This window comes from Somniosus microcephalus, chromosome 12 (genome assembly GCF_052327205.1).
Source record: "Somniosus microcephalus isolate GS21.2 chromosome 12, FLI_Smic_1.0, whole genome shotgun sequence".
Lineage (NCBI taxonomy): Eukaryota > Metazoa > Chordata > Chondrichthyes > Squaliformes > Somniosidae > Somniosus > Somniosus microcephalus.
In genome coordinates, this window is record NC_140998.1 from 169,886,379 (window position 1) to 169,900,064 (window position 13,686).

The window sequence follows — 13,686 nt, forward strand, 5'->3', positions numbered from 1 at the left end:
GCAAGGGATTGAGTGGGGAATGAGAGCGGGCCCCTATAGAAGGGTACAAGGGATTGAGTGGGGAATGAGAGCGGGCCCTGAAAGAAGGGTACAAGGGATTGAGTGGGGAATGAGAATGGGCCCTTATAGAAGGGTACAAGGGATTGAGTGGGGAATGAGAGCGGGCCCTTATGGAAGGGTACAAGGGATTGAGTGGGGAATGAGAGCGGGCCCTTATAGAAGGGTACAAGGGATTGAGTGGGGAATGAGAGCGGGCCCTTATAGAAGGGTACAAGGGATTGAATGGGGAATGAGAGTGGGCACTGAAAGAAGGGTACAAGGGATTGAGTGGGGAATGAGAGCGGGCCCTTATGGAAGGGTACAAGGGATTGAGTGGGGAATGAGAGCAGGCCCTTATGGAAGGGTACAAGTGAATGAGTGGGGAATGAGAGCGGGCCCTTATGGAAGGGTACAAATGATTGAGTGGGGAATGAGAGCGGGCCCTTATGGAAGGGTACAAGGGATTGAGTGGGGAATGAGAGCGGGCCCTTATAGAAGGGTACCAGGGATTGAGTGGGGAATGAGAGCGGGCCCTTATAGAAGGGTAAAAGGGATTGAGTGGGGAATGAGAGCGGGCCCTTATAGAAGGGTACAAGGGATTGAGTGGGGAATGAGAGCGGGCCCTTATAGAAGGGTACAAGGGATTGAGTGGGGAATGAGAGCGGGCCCTTATAGAAGGGTACAAGGGATTGAGTGGGGAATGAGAGCGGGCCCTTATAGAAGGGTACAAGGTATTGAGTGGGGCATGAGAGCGGGCCCTTATGGAAGGGTACAAACGATTGAATGGGGAATGAGAGCGGGCCCTTATAGAAGGGTACAAGGGATTGAGTGGGGAATGAGAGCGGGCCCTTATAGAAGGGTACAAGGGATTGAATGGGGAATTAGAGCGGGCCCCTATAGAAGGGTGCAAGGGATTGAGTGGGGAATGAGAGCGGGCCCTTATAGAAGGGTACAAGGGATTGAGTGGGGAATGAGAATGGGCCCTTATAGAAGGGTACAAGGGATTGAGTGGGGAATGAGAGCGGGCCCTTATGGAAGGGTACAAGGGATTGAGTGGGGAATGAGAGCGGGCCCTTATAGAAGGGTACAAGGGATTGAGTGGGGAATGAGAGCGGGCCCTTATAGAAGGGTACAAGGGATTGAATGGGGAATGAGAGTGGGCACTTATAGAAGGGTACAAGGGATTGAGTGGGGAATGAGAGCGGGCCCTTATGGAAGGGTACAAGGGATTGAGTGGGGAATGAGAGCAGGCCCTTATGGAAGGGTACAAGTGAATGAGTGGGGAATGAGAGCGGGCCCTTATGGAAGGGTACAAACGATTGAGTGGGGAATGAGAGCGGGCCCTTATGGAAGGGTACAAGGGATTGAGTGGGGAATGAGAGCGGGCCCTTATAGAAGGGTACCAGGGATTGTGTGGGGAATGAGAGCGGGCCCTTATAGAAGGGTACAAAGTATTGAGTGGGGAAAGAGAGCGTGCCCTTATGGAAGGGTACAACGGAATGAGTGGGGAATGAGAGCGGGCCCTTATGGAAGGGTACAAGGGATTGAGTGGGGAATGAGAGCGGGCCCTTACAGAAGGGTACAAGGGATTGAGTGGGGAATGAGAGCGGGCCCTTATGGAAGGGTACAAGGGATTGAGTGGGGAATGAGAGCGGGCCCTTATGGAAGGGTACAAGGGATTGAGTGGGGAATGAGAGCGGGCCCTTATAGAAGGGTACCAGGGATTGAGTGGGGAATGAGAGCGGGCCCTTATTGAAGGGTAAAAGGGATTGAGTGGGGAATGAGAGCGGGCCCTTATAGAAGGGTACAAGGGATTGAGTGGGGAATGAGAGCGGGCCCTTATAGAAGGGTACAAGGCAATGAGTGGGGAATGAGAGCGAGCCCTTATAGAAGGGTACAAGGGATTGAGTGGGGAATGAGAGCGGGCCCTTATGGAAGGGTACAAGGGATTGAGTGGGGAATGAGAGCGGGCCCTTATAGAAGGGTACAAGGGAATGAGTGGGGAATGAGAGCGGGCCCTTATAGAAGGGTACAAGGGAATGAGTGGGGAATGAGAGCGGGCCCTTATGGAAGGGTACAAACGATTGAGTGGGGAATGAAAGCCGGCCCTTATGGAAGGGCACAAGGGATTGAGTGGGGAATGAGAGCGGGCCCTTATGGAAGGGTACAAGGGATTGAGTGGGGAATGAGAGCGGGCCCTTATAGTGGGGTACAAGGGATTGAGTGGGGAATGAGAGCGTGCCCTTATAGAAGGGTACAAGGGATTTAGTGGGGAATGAGAGCGGGCCCTCATAGAAGGGTACAAGGGAATGAGTGGGGAATGAGAGCGGGCCCTTATAGAAGGGTACAAGGCATTGAGTGGGGAATGAGAGCGGGCCCTTATAGAAGGGTACAAGGGATTGAGTGGGGAATGACAGCGGGCCCTTATGGAAGGGTACAAGGGATTGAGTGGGGAATGAGAGCGGGCCCTTATGGAAGGGTAAAAGGGATTGAGTGGGGAATGAGAGCGGGCCCTTATAGAAGGATACAAGGGATTGAGTGGGGAATGAGAGCGGGCCCTTATAGAAGGGTACAAGGGATTGAGTGGGGAATGAGAGCGGGCCCTTATAGAAGGGTACAAGGGATTGAGTGGGGAATGAGAGCGGGCCCTTATAGAAGGGTACAAGGGATTGAGTGGGGAATGAGAGCGGGCCCTTATAGAAGGGTACAAGGGATTGAATGGGGAATTAGAGCGGGCCCCTATAGAAGGGTGCAAGGGATTGAGTGGGGGATGAGAGCGGGCCCCTATAGAAGGGTACAAGGGATTGAGTGGGGAATGAGAGCGGGCCCTGAAAGAAGGGTACAAGGGATTGAGTGGGGAATGAGAATGGGCCCTTATAGAAGGGTACAAGGGATTGAGTGGGGAATGAGAGCGGGCCCTTATGGAAGGGTACAAGGGATTGAGTGGGGAATGAGAGCGGGCCCTTATAGAAGGGTACAAGGGATTGAGTGGGGAATGAGAGCGGGCCCTTATAGAAGGGTACAAGGGATTGAATGGGGAATGAGAGTGGGCACTGAAAGAAGGGTACAAGGGATTGAGTGGGGAATGAGAGCGGGCCCTTATGGAAGGGTACAAGGGATTGAGTGGGGAATGAGAGCAGGCCCTTATGGAAGGGTACAAGTGAATGAGTGGGGAATGAGAGCGGGCCCTTATGGAAGGGTACAAACGATTGAGTGGGGAATGAGAGCAGGCCCTTATGGAAGGGTACAAGGGATTGAGTGGGGAATGAGAGCGGGCCCTTATAGAAGGGTACCAGGGATTGAGTGGGGAATGAGAGCGGGCCCTTATAGAAGGGTACAAACTATTGAGTGGGGAAAGAGAGCGTGCCCTTATGGAAGGGTACAAGGGAATGAGTGGGGAATGAGAGCGGGCCCTTATGGAAGGGTACAAGGGATTGAGTGGGGAATGAGAGCGGGCCCTTACAGAAGGGTACAAGGGATTGAGTGGGGAATGAGAGCGGGCCCTTATGGAAGGGTACAAGGGATTGAGTGGGGAATGAGAGCGGGCCCTTATGGAAGGGTACAAGGGATTGAGTGGGGAATGAGAGCGGGCCCTTATAGAAGGGTACCAGGGATTGAGTGGGGAATGAGAGCGGGCCCTTATTGAAGGGTAAAAGGGATTGAGTGGGGAATGAGAGCGGGCCCTTATAGAAGGGTACAAGGGATTGAGTGGGGAATGAGAGCGGGCCCTTATAGAAGGGTACAAGGCAATGAGTGGGGAATGAGAGCGAGCCCTTATAGAAGGGTACAAGGGATTGAGTGGGGAATGAGAGCGGGCCCTTATGGAAGGGTACAAGGGATTGAGTGGGGAATGAGAGCGGGCCCTTATAGAAGGGTACAAGGGAATGAGTGGGGAATGAGAGCGGGCCCTTTTCGAAGGGTACAAGGGAATGAGTGGGGAATGAGAGCGGGCCCTTATGGAAGGGTACAAACGATTGAGTGGGGAATGAGAGCCGCCCTTATGGAAGGGCACAAGGGATTGAGTGGGGAATGAGAGCGGGCCCTTATGGAAGGGTACAAGGGATTGAGTGGGGAATGAGAGCGTGCCCTTATAGAAGGGTACAAGGGATTTAGTGGGGAATGAGAGCGGGCCCTCATATAAGGGTACAAGGGAATGAGTGGGGAATGAGAGCGGGCCCTTATAGAAGGGTACAAGGCATTGAGTGGGGAATGAGAGCGGGCCCTTATAGAAGGGTACAAGGGATTGAGTGGGGAATGAGAGCGGGCCCTTATAGAAGGGTACAAGGGATTGAGTGGGGAATGAGAGCGGCCCCTTATGGAAGGGTACAAGGGATTGAGTGGGGAATGAGAGCGGGCCCTTATAGAAGGGTACAAGGGATTGAGTGGGGACTGAGGGCGGGCCCTTTTTGAAGGGTACAAGGGATTGAGTGGGGAATGAGAGCGGTCCCTTATGGAAGAGTACAAGGGATTGAGTGGGGAGTGAGAGCGGGCCCCTATAGAAGGGCACAAGGGATTGAGTGGGGAATGAGAGCGGGCTCTTATAGAAGGGTACAAGGGATTGAGTGGGGAATGAGAGCGGGCCCTTATAGAAGGGTACAAGGGATTGAGTGGGGAATGAGAGCGGGCCCTTATAGAAGGGTACAAGGGATTGAGTGGGTAATGAGAGCGGGCCCTTATGGAAGGGTACAAGGGATTGAGTGGGGAATGAGAGCGGGCCCTTATAGAAGGGTACAAGGGATTGAGTGGGGAATGAGAGCGGGCCCTTATAGAAGGGTATAAGGGATTGAGTGGGGAATGAGAGCGGGCCCTTATAGAAGGGTACAAGGGAATGAGTGGGGAATGAGAGCGGGCCCTTATGGAAGGGTACAAGGGATTGAGTGGGGAATGAGAGCGGGCCCTCATTGAAGGGTACAAGGGATTGAGTGGGGAATGAGAGCGGGCCCTTATAGAAGGGTACAAGGGATTGAGTGGGGAATGAGAGCGGGCCCTTATAGAAGGGTACAAGGGATTGAGTGGGGAATGAGAGCGGGCCCTTATAGAAGGGTACAAGGGATTGAGTGGGGACTGAGAGCGGGCCCTTTTTGAAGGGTACAAGGGATTGAGTGGGGAATGAGAGCGGGCCCTTATGGAAGAGTACAAGGGATTGAGTGGGGAGTGAGAGCGGGCCCCTATAGAAGGGTACAAGGGATTGAGTGGGGAATGAGAGCGGTCCCTTATAGAAGGGTACAAGGGATTGAGTGGGGAATGAGAGCGGGCACTTATGGAAGGGTACTAACGATTGAGTGGGGAATGAGAGCGGGCCCTTATAGAAGGGTACAAGGGATTGAGTGGGGAATGAGAGCGGGCCCTTATAGAAGGGTACAAGGGATTGAGTGGGGAATGAGAGCGGTACCTTATGGAAGGGTACAAACGATTGAGTGGGGAATGAGAGCGGGCCCTTATAGAAGGGTACAAGGGATTGAGTGGGGAATGAGAGCGGGCCCTTATAGAAGGGTACAAGGGATTGAATGGGGAATTAGAGCGGGCCCCTATAGAAGGGTACAAGGGATTGAGTGGGGAATGAGAGCGGGCCCCTATAGAAGGGTACAAGGGATTGAGTGGGGAATGAGAGCGGGCCCTTATAGAAGGGTACAAGGGATTGAGTGGGGAATGAGAACGGGCCCTTATAGAAGGGTACAAGGGATTGAGTGGGGAATGAGAGCGGGCCCTTATGGAAGGGTACAAGGCATTGAGTGGGGAACGAGAGCGGGCCCTTATAGAAGGGTACAAGGGATTGAGTGGGGAATGAGAGCGGGCCCTTATAGAAGGGGACAAGGGAATGAGAGCAGGCCCTTACAGAAGGGTACCAGGGATTGAGTGGGGAATGAGAGCGGGCACTTATAGAAGGTTACAATGGATTGAGTGGGGAATGAGAGCTGGCCCTTATAGAAGGGTACAAGGGATTGAGTGGGGAATGATAGCCGGCCCTTATAGAAGGGTACGAGGGATTGAGTGGGGAATGAGAGCGGGCCCTTATAGAAGGGTGTGAGGGATTGAGTGGGGAATGAGAGCGGGCCTTCATAGAAGGGCACAAGGGAATGAGTGGGGAATGAGAGCGGGCCCTCATAGAAGGGTACAAGGGATTGAGTGGGGAATGAGAGCAGGCCCTTATGGAAAGGTACAAGGGATTGAGTGCGGAATGAGAGCGGGCCCTTATAGAAGGGTACAAGGGATTGAGTGGGGAATGAGAGCGGGCCCTAATCGAAGGGTACAAGGGATTGAGTGGGGAATGAGAGCGGGCCCTTAAAGAAGGGTACAAGGGATTGAGTGGGGAATGAGAGCGGGCCCTTATAGAAGGGTACAAGGGATTGAGTGGGGAATGAGAGCGGGCCCTTATAGAAGGGTACAAGGGATTGAGTGGGGAATGAGAGCGGGCCCTTATAGAAGGGTACAAGGGATTGAGTGGGGAATGAGAGCGGGCCCTTATAGAAGGGTACAAGGGATTGAGTGGGGAATGAGAGCGGGCCCTTATAGAAACATAGAAACATAGAGATAGGAACAGGAGTAGGCCATTCGGCCCTTCGAGCCTGCTCCGCCATTCAATGAGATCATGGCTGATCTTCGTCTGAGATCTTAGCTGATCTTACCAGTTCAGTACCCCGTCCCCGCCTTTTCTCCGTAACCCTTAATCCCCTTAGCCTTCAGAAATATATCCAATTCTCTCTTGAAAATATTTATTGAATTAGCCTTCACAGCCCTCTGTGGCAGGGAATTCCACAGGCTCACCACTCTTTGAGTGAAGAAATTCTTCCTCATCTCTGTTTTAAATGATTTGCCCGCTATTTTTAGACTGTGGCCCCTGGTTCTGTGCTCCCCTGCCATTGGAAACATTCTCTCTGAATTCAGCCTGTCCAGGCCTGCCATAATTTTATATGTTTCGATGAGATCCCCTCTCAATCTTCTAAACTCCAGTGAGTACAAGCCCAAACTATTCAATCTCTCCTCGTAGGTCATTCCCGCCATTCCAGGTATCAGCCTGGTGAATCGCCGCTGCACTCTTTCCATGGCAAGAACATCCTTCCGCAGATGGGGCGACCAAAACTGTACACAATACTCCAGATGCGGTCTCACCAGCACCTTGTACAGCTGTAGTAAGGTATCCCTATTCCTATACTCGAACCCCCTTGATATGAAGGCCAACATACCATTTGCCTTCTTAATCGCCTGTTGCACCTGCATGCTCTCCTTCAGTGACTGGTGCACAAGAACACCCAGGTCCCTCTGCACTTCCCCATCTCCCAATCTATTGCCATTTAGATAATAATCTACCCTCCTGTTTTTACCCCCAAAGTGGATAACCTCGCATTTATCCACATTATAGTGCATCTGCCACGTATCCGCCCATTCCCCCAACCTGTCCAAATCGCACTGTAGCCTCCTGACATCCTCATCAGAGCCCACCCCTCCTCCTAGTTTAGTGTCGTCAGCGAATTTGGAAATATTGCATCCAATTCCCTGATCCAGATCATTTATATATATTGTGAACAGCTGGGGTCCCAGGACAGATCCTTGCGGCACCCCGCTGGTCACTGCCTGCCACTCCGAAAACGAGCCGTTTATTCCAACTCTCTGTTTTCTATCCGCCAGCCAGTTCTCTATCCACGTTAATACTTTGCCCCCAATCCCATGAGCCTTAATTTTGCATGATAATCTTTTGTGTGGAACCTTATCGAAGGCTTTCTGGAAGTCAAGGTACACCACATCCACTGGCTCTCCCCCATCTATTTTACCAGTTACTTCCTCAAAAAATTCCAGCAGATTAGTCAAACACGATTTACCCTTTGTAAATCCATGTTGACTCTGTCCGATCCTTTCCCCATTTGTCAAGTGCTCCGCTATTTTATCCTTAATAATGGACTCTAGCATTTTGCCCACAACCGATGTAAGGCTTACTGGTCTATAATTCCCTGCTTTCTCTCTACCCCCCTTTTTAAATATTGGGGTAACATTAGCTACCCTCCAATCCACGGGTACTGTTCCCGAGTCAATGGAGTTCCGGAAGATGATCCTTAGAGCATCTGCTATCTCCAGGGCCACCTCCTTAAGTACCCTAGGATGTAGTTTATCAGGCCCCGGGGATTTGTCGGCCTTCAGTCCCCTCAACTTACCCAACACCATATCCCTAGAGATACTAATTTCTGTCAGCTCCTCCCTCTCATTAGTCCCTATGTTTGCCGATATTCCTGGGAGGTTATTTGTGTCCTCCTTTGTGAATACAGAACCAAAGTATGAGTTTAATTGGTCTGCCATTTCCTTATTCTCCATTATATATTCTCCCGAATCGGACTGCAAGGGACCGACTTGGGATTTTACCAGTCTTTTCCTCCTGATATACCGATAAAAGCTTTTGCAGTCTGTCTTTATGTTTGCTGCAAGTTTACTTTCGTATTCTATTTTCCCCTTCCTGATTAATCCCTTTGTCCTCTTTTGCTGTATCCTGTACTGCCCCCAATCTTCCGGTCTGCTGCTTTTTTTTGCCAGTTGATATGCCCTTTTTTTTGATTTTTTAGAAGTGTACAAGGGAATGAGTGGGGAATGAGAGCGGGCCCGTATAGAAGGGTACAAGTGATTGAGTTGGGAATGAGAGCGGGCCCTTATAGAAGGGTACAAGGGATTGAGTGGGGAATGAGAGCGGGCCCTTATAGAAGGGTACAAGGGATTGAGTGGGGAATGAGAGCGGGCCCTTATAGAAGGGTACAAGGGATTGAGTGGGGAATGAGAGCGGGCCCTTATAGAAGGGTACAAGGGATTGAGTGGGGAATGAGAGCGGGCCCGTTTAGAAGGGTACAAGGGATTGAGTGGGGAATGAGAGCGGGCCATTATAGAGGGGTACAAGGGATTGAGTGGGGAATGAGAGCGGGCCCTTATAGAAGGGTACAAGGGATTGAGTGGGGAATGAGAGCGGGCCCTTATCGAAGGGTACAAGGGATTGAGTGGGGAATGAGAGCGGGCCCTTATGGAAGGCTACAAGGGATTGAGTGGGGAATGAGAGCGGGCCCTTATGGAAGGGTACAATGGATTGAGTGGGGAATGAGAGCGGGCCCTTATACAAGGGTACAAGGGATAGAGTGGGGAATGAGAGCAGACCCTTATGGAAGGGTACAAGGGATTGAGTGGGGAATGAGAGCGGGCCCTTATGGAAGGGTACAAGTGATTGATTGGGGAATGAGAGCGGGCCCTTATAGAAGGGTACAAGGGATTGAGTGGGGAATGAGAGCGGGCCCTTATAGAAGGGTACAAGGGATTGAGTGGGGAATGAGAGCGGGCCCTTTTTGAAGGGTACAAGGGATTGAGTGGGGAATGAGACCGGGACCTTATGGAAGAGTACAAGGGATTGAGTGGGGAATGAGAGCGGGCCCCTATAGAAGGGTACAAGGGATTGAGTGGGGAATGAGAGCGGGCCCTTATAGAAGGGTACAAGGGATTGATTGGGGAATGAGAGCGGGCCCTTATAGAAGGGTGCAAGGGATTGAATGGGGAATTAGAGCGGGCCCCTATAGAAGGGTACAAGGGATTGAGTGGGGAATGAGAGCAGACCCCTATAGAAGGGTACAAGGGATTGAGTGGGGAATGAGAGCGGGCCCTTATAGAAGGGTACAAGGGATTGAGTGGGGAATGAGAGCGGGCCCTTATAGAAGGGTACCAGGGATTGAGTGGGGAATGAGAGCGGGCCCTTATAGAAGGGTACAAGGGATTGAGTGGGGAATGAGAGCGGGCCCTTATAGAAGGGTACAAGGGAATGAGTGGGGAATGAGAGCAAGCCCTTATAGAAGGTTACAAGGGATTGAGTGGGGAATGAGAGCGGGCCCTTATGGAAGGGTACAAGGGATTGAGTGGGGAATGAGAGCGGGCCCTTATAGAAGGGTACAAGGGAATGAGTGGGGAATGAGAGCGGGCCCATATAGAACGGTACAAGGGATTGAGTGGGGAATGAGAGCGGGCCCTTATGGAAGGGCACAAGGGATTGAGTGGGGAATGAGAGCCGGCCCTTATGGAAGGGCACAAGGGATTGAGTGGGGAATGAGATCGGGCCCTTATGGAAGGGTACAAGGGATTGAGTGGGGAATGAGAGCGGGCCCTTATATTGGGGTATAAGGGATTGAGTGGGGAATGAGAGCGGGCCCTTCTACAAGGGTACAAGGGATTGAGTGGGGAATGAGAGCGGGCCCTTATGGAAGAGTACAAGGGATTGAGTGGGGAGTGAGAGCGGGCCCCTATAGAAGGGTACAAGGGATTGAGTGGGGAATGAGAGCGGGCCCTTATAGAACGGTACAAGGGATTGAGTGGGGAATGAGAGCGGGCCCCTGTAGAAGGGTACAAGGGATTGAGTGGGGAATGAGAGCGGGCCCTTTTCGAAGGGCACAAGGGATTGAGTGGGGAATGACAGCGGGCCCTTATGGAAGGGTACAAGGGATTGAGTGGGGAATGAGAGCGGGCCCTTATGGAAGGGTACAAGGGATTGAGTGGGGAATGAGAGCGGGCCCTTATGGAAGGGTACAAGGGATTGAGTGGGGAATGAGAGCGGGCCCTTATAGAAGGGTACAAGGGATTGAGTGGGGAATGAGAGCGGGCCCTTATAGAAGGGTACAAGGGATTGAGTGGGGAATGAGAGCGGGCCCTTATAGAAGGGTACAAGGGATTGAGTGGGGAATGAGAGCGGGCCCTTATGGAAGGGTACAAACCATTGAGTGGGGAATGAGAGCGGGCCCTTATAGAAGGGTACAATGGATTGAGTGGGGAATGAGAGCGGGCCCTTATAGAAGGGTACAAGGGATTGATTGGGGAATTAGAGCGTGCCCCTATAGAAGGGTACAAGGGATTGAGTGGGGAATGAGAGCGGGCCCCTATAGAAGGGTACAAGGGATTGAGTGGGGAATGAGAGCGGGCCCTTATAGAAGGGTACAAGGGATTGAGTGGGGAATGAGAACGGGCCCTTATGGAAGGGTACAAGGGATTGAGTGGGGAATGAGAGCGGGCCCTTATCGAAGGGTACAAGGGATTGAGTGGGGAATGAGAGCGGGCCCTTATGGAAGGGTACAAGGGATTGAGTGGGGAATGAGTGCAGGCCCTTAAGAAGGGTACAAGTGAATGAGTGGGGAATGAGAGCGGGCCCTTATGGAAGGGTACAAGGGAATGAGTGGGGAATGAGAGCGGGCCCTTATAGAAGGGTACAAGGGATTGAGTTGGGAATGAGAGCGAGCCCTTATAGAAGGGTACAAGGGATTGAGTGGGGAATGAGAGCGGGCCCTTATAGAAGGGTACAAGGGATTGAGTGGGGAATGAGAGCGGGCCCTTATAGAAGGGTACAAGGGATTGAGTGGGGAATGAGAGCGGCCCCTTATTGAAGGGTACAAGGGATTGAGTGGGGAATGAGAGCCGGCCCTTATAGAAGGGTACAAGGGATTGAGTGGGGAATGAGAGCCGGCCCCTATGGAAGGGTACAAGGGATTGAGTTGGGAATTAGAGCGGGCCCTTATAGAAGGGTACAAGGGATTGAGTGGGGAATGAGAGCGGGCCCTTATAGAAGGGTACAAGGGATTGAGTGGGGAATGAGAGCGGGCCCTTATAGAAGGGTACAAGGGAATGAGTGGGGAATGAGAGCGGGCCCATATAGAACGGTACAAGGGATTGAGTGGGGAATGAGAGCGGGCCCTTATGGAAGGGCACAAGGGATTGAGTGGGGAATGAGAGCCGGCCCTTATGGAAGGGCACAAGGGATTGAGTGGGGAATGAGATCGGGCCCTTATGGAAGGGTACAAGGGATTGAGTGGGGAATGAGAGCGGGCCCTTATATTGGGGTATAAGAGATTGAGTGGGGAATGAGAGCGGGCCCTTCTACAAGGGTACAAGGGATTGAGTGGGGAATGAGAGCGGGCCCTTATGGAAGAGTACAAGGGATTGAGTGGGGAGTGAGAGCGGGCCCCTATAGAAGGGTACAAGGGATTGAGTGGGGAATGAGAGCGGGCCCTTATAGAACGGTACAAGGGATTGAGTGGGGAATGAGAGCGGGCCCCTGTAGAAGGGTACAAGGGATTGAGTGGGGAATGAGAGCGGGCCCTTTTCGAAGGGCACAAGGGATTGAGTGGGGAATGACAGCGGGCCCTTATGGAAGGGTACAAGGGATTGAGTGGGGAATGAGAGCGGGCCCTTATGGAAGGGTACAAGGGATTGAGTGGGGAATGAGAGCGGGCCCTTATGGAAGGGTACAAGGGATTGAGTGGGGAATGAGAGCGGGCCCTTATAGAAGGGTACAAGGGATTGAGTGGGGAATGAGAGCGGGCCCTTATAGAAGGGTACAAGGGATTGAGTGGGGAATGAGAGCGGGCCCTTATAGAAGGGTACAAGGGATTGAGTGGGGAATGAGAGCGGGCCCTTATGGAAGGGTACAAACCATTGAGTGGGGAATGAGTGCAGGCCCTTAAGAAGGGTACAAGTGAATGAGTGGGGAATGAGAGCGGGCCCTTATGGAAGGGTACAAGGGAATGAGTGGGGAATGAGAGCGGGCCCTTATAGAAGGGTACAAGGGATTGAGTTGGGAATGAGAGCGAGCCCTTATAGAAGGGTACAAGGGATTGAGTGGGGAATGAGAGCGGGCCCTTATAGAAGGGTACAAGGGATTGAGTGGGGAATGAGAGCGGGCCCTTATAGAAGGGTACAAGGGATTGAGTGGGGAATGAGAGCGGCCCCTTATTGAAGGGTACAAGGGATTGAGTGGGGAATGAGAGCCGGCCCTTATAGAAGGGTACAAGGGATTGAGTGGGGAATGAGAGCGGGCCCTTATACAAGGGTACAATACATTGAGTGGGGAATGAGAGCGGGTCCTTATAGAAGGGTACAAGGGATTGAGTGGGGAATGAGAGCGGGCCCTTATTGAGGGGTACAAGGGATTGAGTGGGTAATTGGAGCGGGCCCTTATAGAAGAGTACAAGGGATTGAGTTGGGAATGAGAGCGGGCCCTTATAGAAGGGTACAAGGAATTGAGTGGGGATTGAGAGCGGGCCCTTATCGAAGGGTACAAGGGATTGAGTGGGGAATGAGAGCGGGCCCTTATAGAAGGGTACAAGGGAATGAGTGGGGAATGAGAGCAAGCCCTTATAGAAGGGTACAAGGGATTGAGTGGGGAATGAGAGCGGGCCCTTATGGAAGGGTACAAGGGATTGAGTGGGGAATGAGAGCGGGCCCTTATAGAAGGGTACAAGGGAATGAGTGGGGAATGAGAGCGGGCCCATATAGAAGGGTACAAGGGATTGAGTGGGGAATGAGAGCGGGCCCTTATGGAAGGGCACAAGGGATTGAGTGGGGAATGAGAGCCGGCCCTTATGGAAGGGCACAAGGGATTGAGTGGGGAATGAGATCGGGCCCTTATGGAAGGGTGATGCGCTATCAATTACTCATAAAAGACTGAGAGTTAGAAGAGTAACTAAAGGCTTTTATTAACAACAGAATGGAGGTCTGCCTCGCGTGGTCGACCGGTCCATGATACTAAGGGCTGGGGAGCAGTCACCTTTATACTAGGACCTGTGGGAGGAGTCAGCCGAGGCATGTCCAGGCATGTTCACAGTGGAATACAAACAGGACAAACAGGAATACAAACAGTGGTTTACCACA